Below are 21,354 nucleotides of genomic sequence, written 5' to 3'. Positions count from 1 at the left end.
AATTTCTACTCTTCACTAAACACATCATTAATCTATGCCAGGCATCATCATTTCCCCTACACCAAAATACAGAAGCACATCCAGTTACAGACAAAGATTTCCTGAAAGATTGCCAGAAATTCGTCTTTAAAAATCAAGCATCATTATTGTTCATAATGATGCAAGAAAAAAAACATGCAAATGTAAACACAGCTGATTTTGTGTACTGAATATGGTTATTTAGCTCATTAGCACAGATTGCCTGCATTGAAATTGTGAACTGAGGTACAATATGCACATGTGTAAATCTTTCCCAGGCACTAAACCTGCAGCTGAGAGACCCTATAGCCCCACCACAAGGGTTTCACTGAACCCCAGCCCATTGCAAATGAAGCATTTCCTCAATCAATAGTGCATTTAATGCTTGCTAACTTAATATTCCAGTTCTGTAAATACAAGGCAAGCTCAAGTGAAAGGTTGAGTCCACTTGTCAAAGCCACCAGATGATGTTGTTGTTAACATTCAGATTTCATTGACGAGATACATGACTTTTAATTACGATTATGCAAGAAGACGACTGTGGCTCGCATCACTTTTCAGTTGAGAATAAAGTTGATATGATTGCTTGAGGCATAGTTCCTTTTTTCATTTTACTGTCTGCTTTCCCACACACATACAGAATTTTAATGAGGATCTTTCCCAGCGTCTCCAAGGCATGAGTTTTGCTTCTCTTACACGCATCTCTTTTATATTTCCAAACTTCGTTCGAACCACGCTCTCGCTCAAACATGCCAATCTTACAGCGTTATATACAGTTTCTCAGAGAACGGGAACCAAACTAAAACCAAGAACGTCAGCTCGCATATCCCTTCCTCCCCTACGGAGGATTTTATTGATCCTTAAATCTGTTGAATTAGATGGGAGATTGAACCTTACCTATGTCTGAAGGAGCGTTTGCATGCAGCAGCCGGTTTCAGCCCGACCAGTCATGCCCTCCTATTTGGGCAGCTTGAGTGCTTGCTGGCAGCTGCACAGGTGGAGGTTCACAGAGAGCTCTTTCCCATTCACCCAGGTCATTGCAGCTGGCCCCAGTGTCTTCTCGAGCAGACAGGGGGATGGGCGGCAGCTCGGACCTCTCACATCTCTGGCGGATCCCTGCCGTGTGCGTTTGCTCTTAGTGACTGCTGGATGGAACTTTCTCCGGTATTCTCCACCTTGCAGGGGTTGCATGCATTTCCCTTCCTTTTGTGAGATCCGGCGAGTGTGACTGAGATGCAGGGAGGTATAGAGCATAAACACAGGAGAGGAGAGAGAAAGGGAGGCAGAGAGAGAGAGAAAGAGTGAGAGAGGGAGGGTGCAGGAGAGATATGCTTCGTTTATTGGCATACATCAGGAAGGGAGAGAAGAGGAGGGTCTGTGGAGAGACTACAGAACATGTCAGTCTAGTCCACATTAGAACGCATGTGTGCACATCCCAAGAGATGCTCTCTGGACATATGTGATTATGGGTAATGTTGCTTTGATAACACTGCATGCTGGGTTTCCCTGTCTGTCCTTGTGCCGTGACACTGCTTGTACTAATAAAACGCATAAACGTGTCAAGAGTGGACGATCAATCACAGACACGGGCACGCACACAGGGAATGCACTGAGACAAAGAGGCTGTATGTGTCTCCCGGGAGAAAATTTACATTAAATACTTCCACAGGGAATATGGTATTGATGTGATCTATCCTGCGGGCTGCTCTTTGAAAACCAAAGCACAGAAGGAACACTAGGTTGTTAATCAAATAACCCAGCAAAGTAGCATCTTTAAATACTTATGCCAGTGCAGGATAGTGGAGTAAAGATACTTTCTGAGCGAGGCGATCTGGTGTTTCTTATTTGGCTGGGACCTTGAAGCCAACATGAAAAGGTTTTTGGAAGACATTTTACTTCCGAAATTTGACATTTTTATGCTTCAAACAGGTACTGAATGAGGCGGCGACTGATTTTTATACATCAGGATTTGATTGGATTGTTAATAGCAGTCACTTATGGAGGTTTACAACTCCAGAAACACTTCAGCAACCACTTTTGAGGAAGCTTTTTGACTGGGACATGGAAGCTGAAGGTCAAGTTCAGCCTCAGTGGTATTTCAGTGTATCTCAGTGTTGACGTATGTTTTTCCAAAATCACTTTTTATAAGCTTTGTAAAAATGTGCAACCCAAATTTGGTGTGCCTGTAGCAAAACCTTTGCAAAATGGTATTAAGTTGCTTCTTGCACGGTTTGCGTCAGTTACAAAGTGAAATTTTCAGAGAATGGTGCTAAAAGTTAGATTTTCTCCTAAACAGAAGAGCATGACTATGGCAAAAAAAGAAAAAGTATGTACAGTGTGTGTAAATGAAATTGCATGTCATGTTTGTAATTTCACCATTTTAAACTATAAAATATTGTTTATTAATAATATTTAAGTTAGTATTAATACAATTATTTATTAATACAATGTAAACTTTACTGTAGCTCAAACAGTAGAGCGGTGGCGCTTGCAATGCTAAGGTCAAAGCAAGAACTGATAAGAATGTAAATGTGTACCTTGAAATGCAATGTAAGTTGCTTTGGAAAAAAATCGTATGCACGAAATGTTATAACTTTCTATTTCTTTCGAATAACATGTGCCAATGAATCAGAATAAGAGCATAAATTTGTTTTAAGACAATAAAAAAGTTTTGATTTCATGTTTCAAACAGTAAGAACCACTGCAAGGCTGTGATACTCAAGGCAGAAATGATTGCGTATGCAGAAGAAATGAAAAAGCACGAGACATTTACAAAGAGCATGTGGCAGGATACAAAGAAGCTCGCCCAACTCTCCTTGCCCTTGTCAACCAGCCCCTCTAGTTGGGCCACCGTAATAATTCCAGAGCAGTTTTGATTTACACAGGCTAATGGTGTTGACAAGCCTGTGTGTTTAAAACTGACTAAACATGGGGAATTGAAGGCTCTGCATCAGTTGTTTTAATTTGGCTTTTCAGACTTGACTAATGATGGTTGTTACCTTTTAAACGTGACTTGATGTGAAAAATAATCTTCTTTCCAAGGACAGTACTGCTTATCATTCCCAGTGTTGTGCAAGTTACTTCCAAACTGTAATACATTATATATTACTTGTTACTGTTATTTAAAAGTAATTCATTACCTTACAATATTACTGTCTCAGAATTGTAATGCGTTACATTACTCCTGTATTACTTTTGAGTTACTTTCACCAAAATAACAATACAGGAGTAGAACTTAACATTCTAAAATAAGGCTGTAAGGATATGCCATATCCTATGAAACCGAAACGTGACACTCAGATCCACGAACCTGCAGAATCGCGACACACCCCTTCCAACTCCCAGCGTTATCCTTCCCGTCCAGATCCAATGCTACCACATCTTTAAATTACTATTAGCATTATCTGAAGTTAACTTAACATTATAAAATACATAGACCTACACCACAAAACTAGTTGAGGATAAATTATTTAAAATTTGGGAATTCCAGCTTTATGGGCATGACATTTGCAGTCAAAACTTGAAATATAAATTCTCAGAAAATGCATTAATACCAAAATATTGAAACGTCTGTTTATCCATAGGCTCCTCCCTGAAAGGAGTCCAGACATTAGAAAAATATCAGTCTACACATGCGTTTTATATTTAATATTATGGAAATAGACAGTCATGCGTGACAAAAAAATCTTTAACTTTTAGGAGGCAACGATTATTTTTTTTATTTTTTTTATTCTGTGAATTACACTGCGCAAATCGGATGAAGAAGGGTTGGCTCTCCACAGAACATAAAATATTCATGTTATTTTATTTTTCGTGTTCCCATTTATGAGGAAAAAACAATGTTACAGACGTAACAGTTCTCCCTTATGGACGCGACCGCTCTGAATCGGCACTAAAAGACTGCTTTAAAACTTTCACAGAGACCTTACACACACAAAGCCTTTCTTTAAAGTGAATTTCGTTTTGTATTAATTGTATCTTAATTTTAACCAATGTTTCGTCAACCAATTGCCTGGATTTAAGCGCGTGAACTGGAGCGCGTCTCATAAATGAACCGAAACTCAGCGTATAAGGTAGCCTATTCACGGACTTGAAAAATATATCTATATTGAAATGTCTACTTGTAAACAGAACAATTCAAAACGAAAGAAAACAGACTGCTCTCTGCTTATGAAATGAAATGTGCATTTCTTGTCACGGTAGACATATTCTCTGTTCCTTCTAGTCTTGTGTTTATGTTGTTGGGTGAGTGCACGTGTGTAGTGGGTGTGAGTGTATGACATCACCTGATCCGCTCCAGCTGATCGTCATTCATCACCAGCTGCAATCAATCTCACGACTCCTTAAATACTTACCACTGTTCTATCATCCCTGTCAGATCGTTGTTTGATGTCCTGCGTGTTGGTGTTCCGGTGTTCTGTTCCTGCTTTGTGTTCCTGTTCCTCGTCGTCTGCATCTGGTTCTCCTGTCTTCTCACCGTCACCTCCGCACCGCACTTCTTCACGGATCCTGGCCATCGAAGTCCCTGCGTCACGGTGTTCCTCCTGCTTGTACTGTATTCCATTTATCATCCATTAAACTGTTAACTCGCAACTGCTTCCTGTCCTTTATCCAGACGTTATGACAGAACGATCTGACCGTCAAATGGAAGCAGCGAGTTCATCTTCGGGATCCTTGGAAGAATTTATCCAACATAGCATTCGGAGGATGGATTCTCAGCAGCGGGATATCGGCGACACGGGCCGGGCAGTACAAGCATTAGTGACGCAGGTGTCCGAGCTCACCCAGCAGATCCAACGCCTACAGAATCCCGCTGCGCCGCCCACGCCGGTCGTTCCCCCACCAACTCCAGAGAGACCATCGCAGACCGAGCCCCGCCTACCGGTACCAGAGTCATACGCTGGAGAACCAGCCTTTTGCAGAGCGTTTCTGACACGCTGCTCCATGCACTTCGCTCTTCAACCACATACTTTCAACACGGAACAGGCTAAAGTGGCGTTCGTGCTGACGTTGCTAACCGGGAAGGCGGCGCTTTGGGGAACGGCGGTGTGGGAGAATCAGAATCCATGCTGCGCCTCGTTCCAGACCCTCGCCGCCGAGATGAGAAAAGTATTCGATCGGGCTGCCTCTGGGAGGGAGGCAGCCAGAGCATTGGCGGACCTTCGTCAGGGAGAGAAATCTGTCTCCGACTTCTCGATCGAGTTTCGGACCTTGGCGGCGGAGTGCGGCTGGAACGAGGAGGCGCAGAGGGATATGTTCCTGCATGGGTTGGCTGACCACGTCCAGAAAGAGATTTACGCCCTGGATCTGCCGACCACACTGAATGGCCTCATTGATCTTGCTCTGCGGGTGGACGCCCGACTGTCAAGAGTCGAGCGTCGGATTCCGTCCACCCGTACCTTCGGAGGAAATGACGTGACACGATCCAGCGGCAGGGACGTGGTCAGCCCCGTCTACGATCCCGAGCCCATGCAGGTGGGTCGAGCTCGGCTTTCCCGGGAGGAGAGGGAGAGGCGGAGGTCCCAGGGCCTTTGCCTGTATTGTGGAGGAGCGGGACATTTTGCTTATAATTGCCCGGTAAAAGGCCAAGCCCGATAGTAAACTTGAGGCTACTATCGGGTGGGATCTCCGCCAGGAAGACCTCATCAGCGACTACATCTACCTCCACGCTCCTCCCGGTGAGACTAAGATGGTCAGTCCATCAGCACGACTGCCAAGCACTTCTGGACTCTGGGGCTGAAGGTAATTTTATGGACCACACTTTTGCACAGAAATTTCAGATTCCCCTCAGAACTCTCACTCATAGGATCGCTGTTCACGCACTCAATGGACAAGAACTTCCCACCATTTCCCTCTCCACTCAAGACATTACCCTTATCACTTCTGGCAATCACTCTGAGACAGTTTCATTCTACATCATGGATTCACCTCTTGCACCCGTCGTCCTCGGACATCCCTGGCTCCTCCAACACAATCCCCGGGTGGACTGGTTTCATGGATCAGTGCTGGAGTGGAGCAAGGAATGTCATAAGTCTTGTCTCGTGTCTGCTTGTTCGTCTGTGCCTGTTTCTGTTTTTCAGGAGGAAACAGGGGATCTGTCTAACGTGCCCGCTGAGTATCTGGATCTGAAGGAGGTGTTCAGTAAGTCTCGTGCTGCTTCTCTTCCTCCGCATCGTCCCTATGACTGTGCTATAGATTTACTGCCAGGTAAGTCTCCGCCTAAGGGCAAGTTATATTCACTTTCTATTCCAGAAAGAGAGGCTATGGAGAAATACATTTCTGATTCTCTAGCAACCAAGTTCATTCGCCCTTCCTCTTCTCCAGCGGGGGCGGGGTTCTTTTTTGTGGGGAAGAAGGACGGTTCTCTGCGACCTTGTATTGATTACCGGGGGTTGAATAACATCACGGTAAAGAATACGTATCCTTTGCCGCTGATGTCTTCAGCCTTCGAGAGGTTGCAGGGAGCGTCTATCTTCACAAAATTGGATTTGCGTAACGCTTATCATTTGGTTCGCATTAGGGAGGGGGATGAGTGGAAAACTGCTTTTAACACCCCCAGGGGGCACTTTGAATATTTGGTCATGCCTTTTGGGTTGTCCAACTCCCCAGCAGTTTTCCAGGCACTGGTCAATGACGTGTTGCGAGATATGATCGATCAGTTCATATATGTCTACCTGGATGACATATTGATTTTTTCTTCTTCTCTCCAGGAACATGTGCAACACGTCCGACGAGTGCTTCAGAGGTTGCTAGAGAATGGGCTTTTTGTCAAGGCGGAGAAATGCGATTTTCATGCACAGTCGGTTCCGTTCTTGGGACACATCGTGTCGTCTGAAGGTATGCGGATGGACCCTGAGAAGATCAAGGCTGTGGTGAATTGGCCAACCCCGGATTCTCGCAAGGCCCTGCAGAGGTTCCTGGGGTTCGCCAATTTCTACCGGCGTTTTATTCGCAATTTCAGCCAACTAGTCGCTCCTCTGACTGCCTTGACCTCCCCCAGAACTACGTTCAGGTGGTCTGACACGGCGGAAGCCGTGTTTACCAAACTGAAAGGCCGCTTTGTTTCAGCCCCCATCCTTGTCGCCCCTGATCCCTCACGTCAGTTCATGGTGGAGGTCGACGCGTCAGAGGTGGGAGTAGGTGCAGTGCTGTCCCAACGCTCTCCGGCAGACGACAAGATGCATCCCTGCGCGTTTTTGTCCCATCGTTTGTCACCAGCCGAACGTAACTACGACATTGGTAACAGAGAGCTGTTGGCAGTTAAGTTAGCATTGGAGGAATGGCGCCACTGGTTAGAAGGGTCGGGGGTACCTTTTATCGTCTGGACTGATCACAAGAACCTAGAATACATCAGAACCGCCAAAAGATTGAACTCCAGGCAGGCTCGGTGGGCACTTTTTTTCGGTCGTTTTGACTTTACTCTTTCATACCGTCCGGGTTCCAAGAACATCAAACCCGACGCCTTGTCTCGCATATTTGATTTTTCCGAACGCCCGTCTACTCCCGAGTGCATTTTACCCGAAACTCTATTCGTTTCCACACTCACATGTGAGGTCGAATCGAGGGTCGAGAAGGCCTTAGAAGGGGTAACGCCTCCGCCCGGTTGCCCACCGAATCGTTTGTTTGTGCCGGAGGGATTACGGTCTGACGTTATCCAGTGGGGTCATGGCTCCAATATAGCTTGCCATCCAGGAGTTAATCGCACTAGCTTTTTAGTCAAGCAACGATTCTGGTGGCCACTTATGGCTCGCGACATTCACGATTTTGTTTTGGCCTGCTCGGTTTGTGCTACTGGTAAGACTTCCAATCGACCTCCAGACGGGTTACTTCAGCCGCTGTCGGTTCCTTCGAGACCCTGGTCCCATATCGCTCTAGATTTTATCACCGCCCTCCCCCCTCTCAGGGGAACACAGTCGTTTTGACTGTGGTGGACCGGTTCTCGAAGGCAGCCCATTTTGTTCCCTTACCCAAATTACCCTCAGCTAAGGAGACGGCGGTGACGGTCGTTGACCACGTTTTTCGGTTACATGGCCTCCCGATTGACGTGGTTTCCGACAGGGGACCCCAGTTCGTGTCCAAATTTTGGCAAGAGTTTTGTAGATTATTGGGGGCGACGGTTAGTCTATCCTCTGGGTTTCATCCCCAGAGCAATGGTCAAACCGAGAGGGCCAATCAGGATTTGGAGAGAGTGTTGCGATGTTTGGTCTCCAAGAATCCTTCCTCATGGAGCCAACAGTTGTCTATGGTGGAGTACGCCCACAACACGTTGCCAGTGTCAGCCACGGGCCTATCTCCGTTCGAGTGTAGCGTAGGTTACCAGCCACCAATTTTTCCCAGTATGGAATCCGAGGTTGCGGTCCCCTCCGCTCACGCCTTTGTTCAGAGGTGTCACCGCACCTGGACTAGAGCCCGTGAGACTCTACTCCAGGTGGGGGCGCGCACCAAGGCCAAGGCCGATCGCCACAGGTCAAAGCCTCCCGTATACGTCGTTGGTCAAAAAGTGTGGCTTTCAACTAAGAACATTCCACTGCGCACCGTCTCTAATAAGCTTGCACCCAAATTTATTGGCCCGTTTCCTGTCACCAAGATCATTAGTCCGGTGGCAGTCCGCCTCAAGTTACCTCCAGCGTACAGGAGGGTCCATTCCGCCTTTCATGTATCCAAAATTAAACCCGTGTTTCATTCTCATATTAATCCGCCCGTCCCGGTTCCTCCCCCACCGCGGCTCGTAGATTGGGATACCACATATTCGGTTAATCGTATTCTGGACTCTAGGCGGAGAGGACGCGGATTTCAGTACTTGGTGGACTGGGAAGGTTACGGTCCGGAGGAGAGAAGTTGGGTGCCTGCTAGAGACATCCTGGATCACTCCCTTATCGATGATTACAATCGACAGGTAACGGAGTCTGGGAACGCCAGGAGGCGTTTTTAGGAGGAGGGGTACTGTCACGGTAGACATATTCTCTGTTCCTTCTAGTCTTGTGTTTATGTTGTTGGGTGAGTGCACGTGTGTAGTGGGTGTGAGTGTATGACATCACCTGATCCGCTCCAGCTGATCGTCATTCATCACCAGCTGCAATCAATCTCACGACTCCTTAAATACTTACCACTGTTCTATCATCCCTGTCAGATCGTTGTTTGATGTCCTGCGTGTTGGTGTTCCGGTGTTCTGTTCCTGCTTTGTGTTCCTGTTCCTCGTCGTCTGCATCTGGTTCTCCTGTCTTCTCACCGTCACCTCCGCACCGCACTTCTTCACGGATCCTGGCCATCGAAGTCCCTGCGTCACGGTGTTCCTCCTGCTTGTACTGTATTCCATTTATCATCCATTAAACTGTTAACTCGCAACTGCTTCCTGTCCTTTATCCAGACGTTATGACATTTCTCTCTGGTGCATTCACTAGCATAGCCTACTGCGAAGATCACGAGTCAGCATCGTCAACTTCATCTTGACCTTATTAATAAACAATTAAAATGTCTCCTTGCTATATTTGACATATTCATAATCATTGCTTTTGCCGGTTCTTTTTGACAGCTTTTAGGTGCTTTATCGGCAGCGCCGCCGCCCTTACATGAACGCGTCACCACCGCATCAAAAACATGATTGCGTGATGAAAACATGAAAAATACCACATAAACATAGCCTAACTGTTTAGAAAGAAAACACAGAACGAATAGCCTAATGCGCGTACGTCCATCTCGCGAATGTAGGCTATAATCTTCTTCATGCCATCTTTACCATTAGCTGCTTTTCCACTGGCGAGCACAGAAGCCGAAATCATACCTCACGGCACATCTGTAAAAAATAAATCGCTATACAAATATATATCAGACGCTGCCATTTAGTCTTTATTTACAGACTTGGACACCACACGCGGCTATTGACTGACCACGAACAGGTAATTTAGCCTACTTGCATTTTTCAATCATTAATGTCTCGCGGTCTTGCTGTTTTTTGTTGTTGTTTGTTTTACAATTAAAACTAAAAGTCTGTTGTAACGCAAGCCTTACTGAACATGTACCGAGTAAAATATTACTGAAAATTGATAAGTAATGCCTTACACTACTGCGTTACAGCAAAAAGTAATATGTTACTGTAATGCATTACTTTTGTAACGCGTTACTCCCAACACTGATCATTCCACTTGGTCATTGAAATGCTAGGGACAAACATAGTTTTAAATCATTGAACATGGTCATTGCACACCTTAAATTAACTTAATAGAGGACCTTGAATACAGTGATAATGAATTAGTTAAAGTTTACCTATTACTTGTTCTCTCATCAGAGCTTCATCATTCTCAGCATTCTCCACCAGTTGTAAGGATCTTGATATTGATCATTATATATGCATGAAATGGCACGGACTGCATACAAACTTGCTAGGCCAGGGCTCCAACCAACCTTTTCATTAGACACAAACTAAAGAACTCACCACTTTCTTCTTCATCTGTGAGTTGGCATGGATAGGAACATGATACTAAATATTTGTCCAATAAGCTGCCAAATTGACATGTTATCTCATCTTAGTTGTCTGATGCCATGCCAAACAATTGGCTCATGCTAACACCTTATGTCAACTCTTGGTTATAAAAAAGCCAGTAGTCAGGATATGTGATTACTGGGTATTTGTTACCAGGTCGAGAGTCAAAATACTGTCTGTAGCTTTGAATCAGTAGGTTCAAGTAGGTGAGAAAATGAAATAAATTTACCAGGCTTTTTTTGTTTAAACTGGTCATCTATTTTATTAAAAAAACAGACAGTTACTACATCTACAACATGAGGGAGGGTAGTTCCCCTACAATTTGAGGGGAATTAAATCTAATTTAGCTTTTATTGATTAAACTTATGATTGCAACTGCAATTTATGATATATTTTTAAGAGCTCCAGGTTTACTATGCTTTGTATGTAGGTCTGCACAATAAAATAAAACAAAAAAATAAAACTATCAATTTGTCTCAGGCCACATTTGACACTGTTTTTTATTGAACCCATTTAATATGACTACATATTAATGACTTTTTAAAAATAAAAACAATAATTATAATTACTATTAATAGTAGTACCAATTTTTATTATTCTTAAATTATAAAAAGAAATCAATGAAAATAAGAGTATTTAAAGGAGCCGTATGTAAGATTGTGGCCAAAACTGGTACTGTAATCTCTTTCAAATTACTGTAGAGCGGTGTATCCCCTTCCCCTCCTCCCTGACTCGAGGTTGCCAGATAGGCTGCAGGATCCAGCAGGAACGTAGGCTGCTACAAGAAGCTTTTTCTGTTAATTATGTTTATGCTTCAAATGAGAGATGTTTGCAAAGTAATTATATATCGCAAAAATTTACTAATGGCGATTAGCCAAATATAATCGTAAAGATGTACGCTCATATGTGACAGTACATTGTTAGAACAGTAGCTGTTAGTCTAACCTGTAACGGTAGGTATCTGTCATTAACGTAAGTATAAGCACAAGCCTCTGTCACTGTGTGTAACCGATATCAAAGATACAGCTATTCATTTAGCTGACGCTATAAGTGAAAGCGACCAGCTGTATTTTTTAACTTACCCTGCAGTACACGACCATAAAGCTAAAATATGTAATGTGAAAGATTACATGTCATTCTATTATTTTTGGCTGTAGAACTTGCATGATAAACAATAATGGGCGTGCTAATGTTGTTTTCCTCAGAGTATAAGCATAATAACAGAGAAACGGGCTCTGATAATGCATTGCTAATGTTAGCAATGACGACCCGCTGTTTTTATTACCCAAACAATTCCTTACCTTTTCAATTCGATGACCCACCTCCTCCATATGAGCTAACGTAAAGTTAATTTGCACGAACATGCTTAACTTTGTTCGACTGTCATGAATATTTGAAATGTCCATTTACATCAAGTACAAGTTAGCCAAACATAGATGAATCTTACCTGTCCAGAAATTCTTCTCCGTTTTCAGCCGTCTCCATCTTTCAAAGGCATATCCTATACAGATCCTTGTTTTATTTCGGATTCATAACGAGTTTTTTTTTTTTGTTTCGCAACGTTAGACATTTTTTTATCCGATTCCGACACGTTTGTAGCTGCAGCTGTGGTAACTAGAGCAGAGCTGGCAATCTGGATGCCGCAACACTACTGACTTTGTGATTGGTAGATAGGTGGAGGGTGGCGCATCAGACCAAAACACAACATGACAACATCAACATCAGTTGAGGGCTGCAACTTCACTTTTTAAATGACAATATCCTGGCCGGACTATTGTTGTCAGTGATATAAGTACTTGAAATGAACATGATTTCTTAATGTCTAGTGACATATCAGGGCCATTTTATGATTAATTGAAATACATTTCTTACATACAGCTCCTTTAATAATAATAATAATTGAAATACTAAAATGTCTTTGCAGAAGTGTTCATTTTGACAGCAACATTTTATTTAGTTTTAGTCAAAAAAAGGCATTTAGTTTATTTATATGAATTGTTTTAGTTTTAATCTATTTTTAGTTGAATAAGTCTACAATAAATGTAATCGTCCCTCCCCAACATTTTTGTGTCATACTTATTGGTTGATGAAAAGGTCATTCAAATTTTTTTGTTATAGTTTTTGTCATCACAAAATGGTCTTTATTTACAGTAGTTATCGTCTCATTATCATCAGTAGAAAATTCTTGTTGCTGAAAAATATGACAAATTATTTGTCAAAGAAATGAACACTGCTTTGCATTCAAATGTTAAACCATTTTATTTTGGTGAAAAACAGATTCAGATTCTCTTTTGTTGACAGATTTATAAATTATTCACAATATAAATTTCAATTTTGACAGCATTTTCAAATTAGCGTTAAGTGACCCAAACTCACAGCTCTTGCAGAGATGGAGTTTGTGTGGAGCAGCATATACTACAAACGAGCCAATCTGAGAAACTGAAAACACCTGATTTGTTCATGCGAGTAAAGGAACATAGTACCTATGAAACATGTAGCATCTCAGACTTTATATTTGTATAATTAATTAAATGAATGTTACTGTCAGGTTTAAGTTCTGTTTTTATGGCCTTTCAGTTTGTTTTGTATTGTTCCCTTGTGTTCAGTTACTGTTTTCCCACTCTTTTAGTTTCCTTGGTTTCTCATTACTCCCTAGTTTGTTTCTATGATTACCAATTGAGCTGTGCACCTGTGCCTTGTTCAGTTAATCATTAGTCCTTATAATCTCATGTGCATCCTCTGGGCACCGCGATACTATCGAAAAGGGCACTTTCGATTTCACGATTAAAGGGGCAGGGGCTCAAGACACACCCCCTCCCTCCCTCCCTCTTCCCCTCCCTCTCCCTCTCCCTCCTTCCTCCCCCTGTCCCTCCTTCCTCCTCCCTATGCATGCAACTACTCATATGTGCTTTTCGGAGATACAGTATATTGAAGCTGAAACTGTTGATTTACTCACTATATCGCACATTGGGTCTCTCTCGTGTGCACACATATTTATACATTTTGTGATATAAAAAGCAATGTAGTGTAGCAAAGTTATTACATTTCTCAACTAGATTGCCATTGAAAGCGACAGGATTTCTCCACCCCTACTCCATTCGAGACCGCAAGTTTTTAGGGCCAGAGTGGATCAATCTTTCCAGCCCCAGGACTAGCTAACTGTGGAAATGGTTCGAGAACGGGCACAGACCGAGAACCCGCACTGGAACCATGTCAGTGGAAAAGGGGTATTTGCAAGATGGTGAGCCTTACCAGCGAGATGAACTTTGGCTACTCTGAGAATTAAGGTCCAACCAATACCCGTGGAATTGGGTAGGAAAGTTCTGATTACATAGTAATATTTTTTACCTATAAACGGAGCAAATCTTTGTTTTTGAGTGACTGCTCAAAAATCATTTTTCCTCAGACGTTTTTTTTTCTGGAACTGAATGAATAATTTTTCTTTTTTTGCAAAAATAGTGCCACAGGTTGCAGACCCCTGCCTATCACAGCCTGTTACCTGTCACGAAATTCTCAGACACACAGGTTGGGGATCCAAATTCAGCCGTTTATCTGGGAAATCAAGAATCATAATCCAAAAGATTGACTGCTAATAATCAAAACCAAGGCAAATCATATGGCAAACAATCCAGATAACATGACAGAAAACTCAGGCAAACAGGAAAATCCAGAACACAAGATCAAAAACCATTATACAGGAAACCATTATACAGGAAACCATTATACAGGAAACCAGAGAGAGCGCTCAGAAATGCAGTGTGGCACTTACAAGACTTTGTAAGGAATGAGTGAAAATACAGGGCTTATATAGGCAGAGTTTAACAAGATAATGAGACACAGCTGAACGTAATCACAACATAATGAGTCCAGGCAATGAGTTCTGGGGTAGCTTATCATGAACTTCATTTCCCATGAGTCAGGAGGAACACCACCCTAGTTGAAATTATGGGCACTCCATCTGGCGAATATGTGACATAGCCACCCCCCTTAAGGAGTGTATTCTAGACACTCCTCAAACAGTGACAGAAATCCAGGAGGGAGGTGGTGTGGAGGCAGGCCAGGTCCATAGAGTGGAGGCAAGACTGGACACAGAGGTGGATCGGGGAAACAAGGTGGAGCAGGCAGAGCAGGTGGCCAGTGCAGAGGTGATGGGACTGAAGAACATCTCAATTGGGGACACAGGACACAGGAAACAAGACACTTACAAGACTTCGCAAATAATTTTTCTTATTATTATTATTCTGACTTTTAATGACGGTTGGCAAACAACTTTTTAGCGCGGGTTACCGCCACCTTCTGAAATGGAGTGTGGATCAGAATAGCCTACATTACCCACTACAAAAAAAAAAATTATTTAAAAAAAATATATAATAATACATTATTTGCAAAGAATTAATGAAAATACAGAGCGTATATAGGCAGAGTTTAACAAGACAATGAGACATAGTTGAATGCATTCACAACATAATGACATAATGAATCCAGGCAATGAGTAATGAAGTTCATAATGAGCTAGACCAGGAGTCGGGAGGTCTGTGCCCCTTCTCTCATCTACCTGCTCACTGCCTTTTCATTTCACTTGTAGGCGCCACCTGAACTAGCACATCACCTCTGTCCTCTACACTGCTCCTTTTCCCAAACTCATTTTCCCAAACTTCCCAAAAACAAAGACCAAATTGTGCAGCCAGAAAGACAGATGTGGTACATTTTAGCATCTCTGATGAAGGTGTCAGAGATCTGGAAGACATTCTGCAATATTCCAGTGCCAACGTTGTGATGTTACAGCAGTGTTACAAACCAGTTGCTCTCTCCCATCATGTGGACCTTTAAAAGGCTTTATTTATATTGTTCCAACTCTTGGTCACAGCCCATCTGGATGTACTGCAGTTTGCATTCCAGGTGTGTATAAGACCCCAATCTGTATGCTCCACAGGGCATTCACCCATCTGGAGACCACTGACCACTGTCAGGCATGTGCTATATGGTTTTTCCAGCACCTTCAAATCCATTCAGCTATTGCCACTTGGGTGCAATCTCATGGCAATGCATGCTGATGCCACCACTGTGTGCCTGTAACTATGGAAACAGATGGACAATTTCCTGATACCTGGGACCTCTGGTGGGGGAAATGTGAATATCTTTAATATTTGTTAAATTTCCTGCCTCTACAAGTGAGTGATTACATAATTGATTGATTGGTTTAGTCACTTTTCACCATATCACTAGCAAATACTGGCTGCATCAGAGCTTTGCGTCAAGGACTTCCTTTCTATTGTCATGGGAATAGTGCTAAAAATAGCCTGCTGATTCCAGCCAGTCAAGGCTCACAGAGCAGATAGCCATGATATGTAACAGAAACATAAGTTGTAAAGTCTACAGTCAGATTGGAGCTCCTGATATCATAAACAGTATCATCTGGTTTAAGCACATAATGTACACATGCAGAAAGCAATATCCATTCAAGTTCATATTCAAAATCTGGAAAAATACAGTGCTGCTTTTTTAATGTTGCTTCATTAAAATCCCCCATGTTAAGCTGCACCCTATACTCCAAAACTGAGGTCAGAAAACATTGCCGTATGAGTGCTGAAATTTGTGACCACCACAACAGATCTTTTTGACAGGTCACATGACTTCACAGTGTGAGGATAAGTGTGTGATCATTCTCTTTTACTAAAAAGAATCTTGTAAATGATGATGCTGTTAGAATAATGGTAATTGGCAGAATTATAAGACTATTTTTATTAACATTTATGGCATAAATAAATCACTTAAATATTAAATACTTATAAGTATTTACCAGACAATTAAAAAAAACAGTTTTGCTACTATAAATAACAATTTTGAAATAACAATAAACAATAAGCCATTCATTTCCTTTTGGAAAGAACATGATCGTGATGTAATAATGTTATATACATGCCTTTATATTTTAAGATCTTATATCTTATATTTTAAGAGGATCATCATATTTGGCAGTCATTTTCATCAAAAAGTTTGAAAAACAATGGTATTAGGGTAAGGGATAGTACATATTACTGAATGTATTACAGTACACTACATTGTACAGCTAAAATCAATGCATATGCATGCACATTTAATGTCATTCAATCATATTTGCTTTTAACGGAACTTGCTGGAACTTCACTAAATATTAGCAGTGAATCCCAAAATCCAGCATTTCCTCCTCAATGAAATAACAATTTGTAAATCAAAGAAAACATTTGCTCAAGGTCCTGGTATTTTACATGACATATCCCAACATGCCACAGACTAACCTTCATACCTAATGCATTGATTTTTCAAATGTTTCAGAGCTTGCCACGCCTCCTTTCATGAAGCACATCTCTTTGGGGGTAGTCAAGGAGCAATTAGACAAAACAAAAAATCAGCTTTACTTTTACAAAACCCATCGTTTATGTTTATAATGAAATGGCTGCCCTTGCAGGATGCCTGCGCATGGACACTTTATCAGTGCTTTGCATGCTGATGGGAACCAGCACCATTTCTGTTATCAGGACAGACATCTGGCTAGAGCATTCAGCCAATCTCTTGAGAAACATGTGGAGATAACTGTCCTAACTGATGAAAACTTGCATATGAAAATATTTGGTCAAGCTGATTGTTGATTCTTGTGCCTAGATGCAAACTGATTGACAATCTTTTTTTTTTGTTTTTTTCAGCTTTAATCCATCAAAGGCTGTTTTCTGTGTTTGCACAGAATTTGGAGGTAACAATGTAAAATATCCATATATGTATCATTACATTCTCAAAAATAATGGGGCGGTACCCTTCTAGGAGGTATAAATATGTGCCATTTTGGTACTGATGCCACAGAAACCACAGAAAACGATAAAGATGGATTGGTGGTTTGTTGATAGTGTTGTTCAATTTGCGATCAAATTATTTCTTTGAATCATTTCAGAGATTTTTTTCATTTCAAATACAAAATAGTCTGAACAAGTCACAAATCTGACTCAAAAGAGAAGTGATGGGTTTCCACAGGAAAATCTAAACAAAAGACACTGACAATGTAAGCTGAAAATGGGTTTCTGGCTTAAAAATAGCAAAATGCTGATCAGGTTAGATTTGTTAGTGTGATAGCAGTCACCCATTATTAGGAAGAATTGTTTATATTTGTGAAAACAACATCAGCTGAATATTTCCATTGTTCCAAGATGCCATCTGTTTAATATAATGTTCTTGCAAGCTGTGCAGCGTGAATCCATTATGGCCAGATGCAGTCATAAAAACGTCAAACAATTTTTTCCTGAGTAAATTAACTGCACAGGTAACATTCAAAGGTAATATGGTATTTGTGCATAGGCATAAAAAAACAGTATTTACAGAGTATAACAGTATAAAACAGTATAAAAACATGCTAGCAGCCAAACATAATGTAGACATTACTTAAAATCATATTATTGTTGAGGCAGAGGCATGCTAGCAGGTTTTCTCGTCATTGAAAGGCCAAGAGGTCATGCATTATCCAGAGCACTTCAGTGGTGAGCGACTGTAAATTCAGTCCGACATAACAGTAGCAAACAGTTCTTCTAAGCTCCCAGGAGGAACTGAAAAACTAAAAATGATATTTCTCCATGTGTCTGTCTTGTCTGTTAAGGTTACTATGATGATGACTTCATGTGGAGAACGAAACAAAAAGAAACTAATTGTGCTGTTGAGCTTTTTCTTTCTTTCTTTCTTTCTTTCTTTCTTTCTTTCTTTTTTTCTTTCTTTCTTTCTTTCTTTCTTTCTTTCTTTCTTTCTTTCTTTCTTTCTTTCTTTCTTTCTTTCTTTCTTTCTTTCTTTCTTTCTTTCTTTCTTTCCAATGCAGTTTTATTTTTCACAATATTGCCTGAACCCTTGGGGGCTCTGTAGTTCAGACAATATATGCAGACAAACATTACATTGTCTTTTAGTTCAGTGTATTAATTGGTTTAAGTACATCCCAAACATATAACAAAAGGTCAGAGAATCTCTATCAGTGACAGTGAAATGTAGCAGATACAGTAAAAAGACAAATAGTCTCTTAACACTCCCATCAGATTAATATGAATCACCAAAAGAATCAAGCCCGATTCTATGGGGGTGCTAGAGGTGCTAAGCGCCCTCAAACAAATGCAAGAGCACCCTCAGTTGAAATAATACAATGTAACATATTGGCAAACACACTTGGTAACCACTGTAGGCGGCTGTTTCCACTCTGACGTGTGGCTGAGTGGTGTCAGAGCCTCCAGCCCAATACCCCAGCAAATTTCAGTTTAAAGTTTTGAGATTTTCATATTAAGGAGGTGACATAGGATTTTGAGATTCTGTGTATGGCCAACCCACCGAGCTGCTGTTATTCAACTATGCCAAGGTAAACTTGGTTTTGTATTCTATCACCCCTTTAATGCCTTTTCTGCATGACCATATTCTACATCTTTTAATCTACCCAATCTCTAAACTTAACAACTACCTTACTAACTATAAATAAGCAGTAACTATTAGTTTATAACGTGTGTGTGTGTGTGTGTGTGTGTGTGTGTGTGTGTGTGTGTGTGTGTGTGTGTGTGTGTGTGTGTGTGTGTGTGTGTGTGTGTGTGTGAGTAGACTACTGAACGTCACAGTAATGTGTGTGTGTGTGTGTGTGTGTGTGTGAGCAGACTACTCAACGTCATAGTAATTTGTGTGTGTGTGTGTGTGTGTGTGTGTGTGTGTGTGTGTGTGTGTGTGTGTGTGTGTGTGTGTGTGTGTGTGTGTGTGTGTGTGCGTGCGTGTATGTGTGTGTGTGTGTGTGTGTGTGTGTGTGTGTGTGTGTGTGTGTGTGAGTAGACTACTGAACGTCACAGTAATGTGTGTGTGTGTGTGTGTGAGAGTAGACTACTGAACGTCACAGTAATATGTGTGTGTGTGTGTGTGTGTGTGTGTGTGTGTGAGAGCAGACTACTCAACTTCATAGTAATTTGTGTGTGTGTGTGTGTGTGTGTGTGTGTGTGTGTGTGTGTGTGTGTGTGTGTGTGTGTGTGTGTGTGTGTGTGTGTTGTGTGTTTGTGAGAGAGACTACTGAATGTCACAGTAATGTGTGACAGAGCCCAGCTGGTAGAGATCCTGTAGCTGTGCAGGTAAATCTCGTTCTTCAGACACGCTAGGAGCTGATTCTAGAGGCTGTGGTCTTTAGTGCCCTTTTTAGCGTGTCTGACTCACATGCTGGCTTTTAGCTGTTCAAGCACCGCTCGGACTGGGCCAAGTGGAACTGATTTAATGTACAGTAGTTAGTTTTTGTTCATTTAACATCTGTAATTCTCAGCATTCTAAATAAATATAACTCATCTTTATTAAGTAGCATAGGTCCTATACCCAAAACCATATTTTGTATCTTTATTATATTTGGTTGATTAGAAATGTCTTCCCTGAATTACTTATGTTATTTTTTTTTTTTTTTAAATTTAGGTTGGCTATAAAATATAGGCTGAGTGTAATGAGATATAAGTTCACCGCAACTTATCCAACATCCAAAAGACAAATTATTATAGTAAGAAGATATTTCTGATGTTATAAAATATCGAATAGTATTTTTCAAAGCAAAATGTATATTTTAGTCTTATATTTTTCTATAATCTTGTATTTTTTGCGCATGCACGCAGCAGCGCTCCTTCAATTTGATCCATGATCGACCTATAGGGCTGCTTAAGGAACGCCTGCACACGCAATTATCTAGACTAGGGGTGCTTCTCATTTCTTATTTGTGCATCCTCATTTCCTTTCCTCGCTTCCTTTCCTAGCGTCTCAGCTCCACCCCCTGGAGGTTTTGAGGGAAGGACGCAAGGAAAGAAAATGACGACGGAGGAATCGAATGAAAGCTTTTTTATACATTGGAATACTTGCTCACTCGAGCGTCACTTCATAGCGTCATCAGCAGCGCTCAAAGGATCTGCCCTTATGTTGTTGAAGTTTGTTTATTTAAGAAATTCATAATAAATAATAATAAAGCAAGATACCCTGTTGAAATATGTGTAATGTGTGGTTTATATAAACTGCAAAGGTAAAGTATACATTAAAACAGATTGTGATCGATGCGAAGGGGGAGGAGAATGTATACGCGCGTCACGTTTAGTCGATAAAACTCTTCCGCATAGGATACACCTGTGTATCCTCGCTCATGACTCCTCTGAAAGCCTCCTCACTCCTCGATCCTCGCCTCCTCGCGGTGCAATTAGAGAATTGAGATGTCCTTCAAGATGGCTGAGCTCGATCGGTTTCCGGGTCATGGGATGGAGGACAGAGGAACGAGGAGACGAGGAGGGATATTGAGAAGCACACTAGATAAACCCCATGTATGTGTCACGATTGGCCACGCACTTCCTGGGTTAACTTGGACTACATTTCCCATCATACACCTCCCTGAACTGATTACACCAAACATCATACACATGCACTGCACTGATTGTACACACACCTGCACTTCATATATGCACACAAAAAAGCTACTTTCACAAACCACTTCTCTGCGAAGTATTGCATTGCCCTGGCTTTCAATTCCAAGCGTTTATCTCTGTGTCTGCTGATCTGATTACTGACCTAGGACTGTGTACCCCGACCTCTGATCGTTCTCTGCCTGTCTTGACCCGGATTGGTCTTTGGACTTTGTCTTTTGCTGCCTGCCCTGACCTTTGCCTGTGACCTCGTCTTGCTCTTTGCTCTCTTCGTTGTTTCTGTCTGCTGTTGATTTACCCTGCCTGTTGACCATTCTCTATAAAGCTGCAAATGGATTCCTCTGCGTCTGCGCCATCATTACAGTATGTATCGCTGCAGCCTGGAGACCTGCAGGCGGGAGGAGCTTATGCCGTAAGTGGGAGGAGCTTATACCACAAGTA

The sequence above is a fragment of the Siphateles boraxobius genome, unplaced genomic scaffold (assembly GCF_051911475.1).
Source record: "Siphateles boraxobius isolate OS27281-9 unplaced genomic scaffold, OSU_SipBor_1 2, whole genome shotgun sequence".
NCBI classification, from domain to species: Eukaryota; Metazoa; Chordata; class Actinopteri; order Cypriniformes; family Leuciscidae; genus Siphateles; species Siphateles boraxobius.
The sequence above is the reverse complement of the archived record's forward strand: the minus strand, read 5'-3'. Positions refer to the sequence as shown.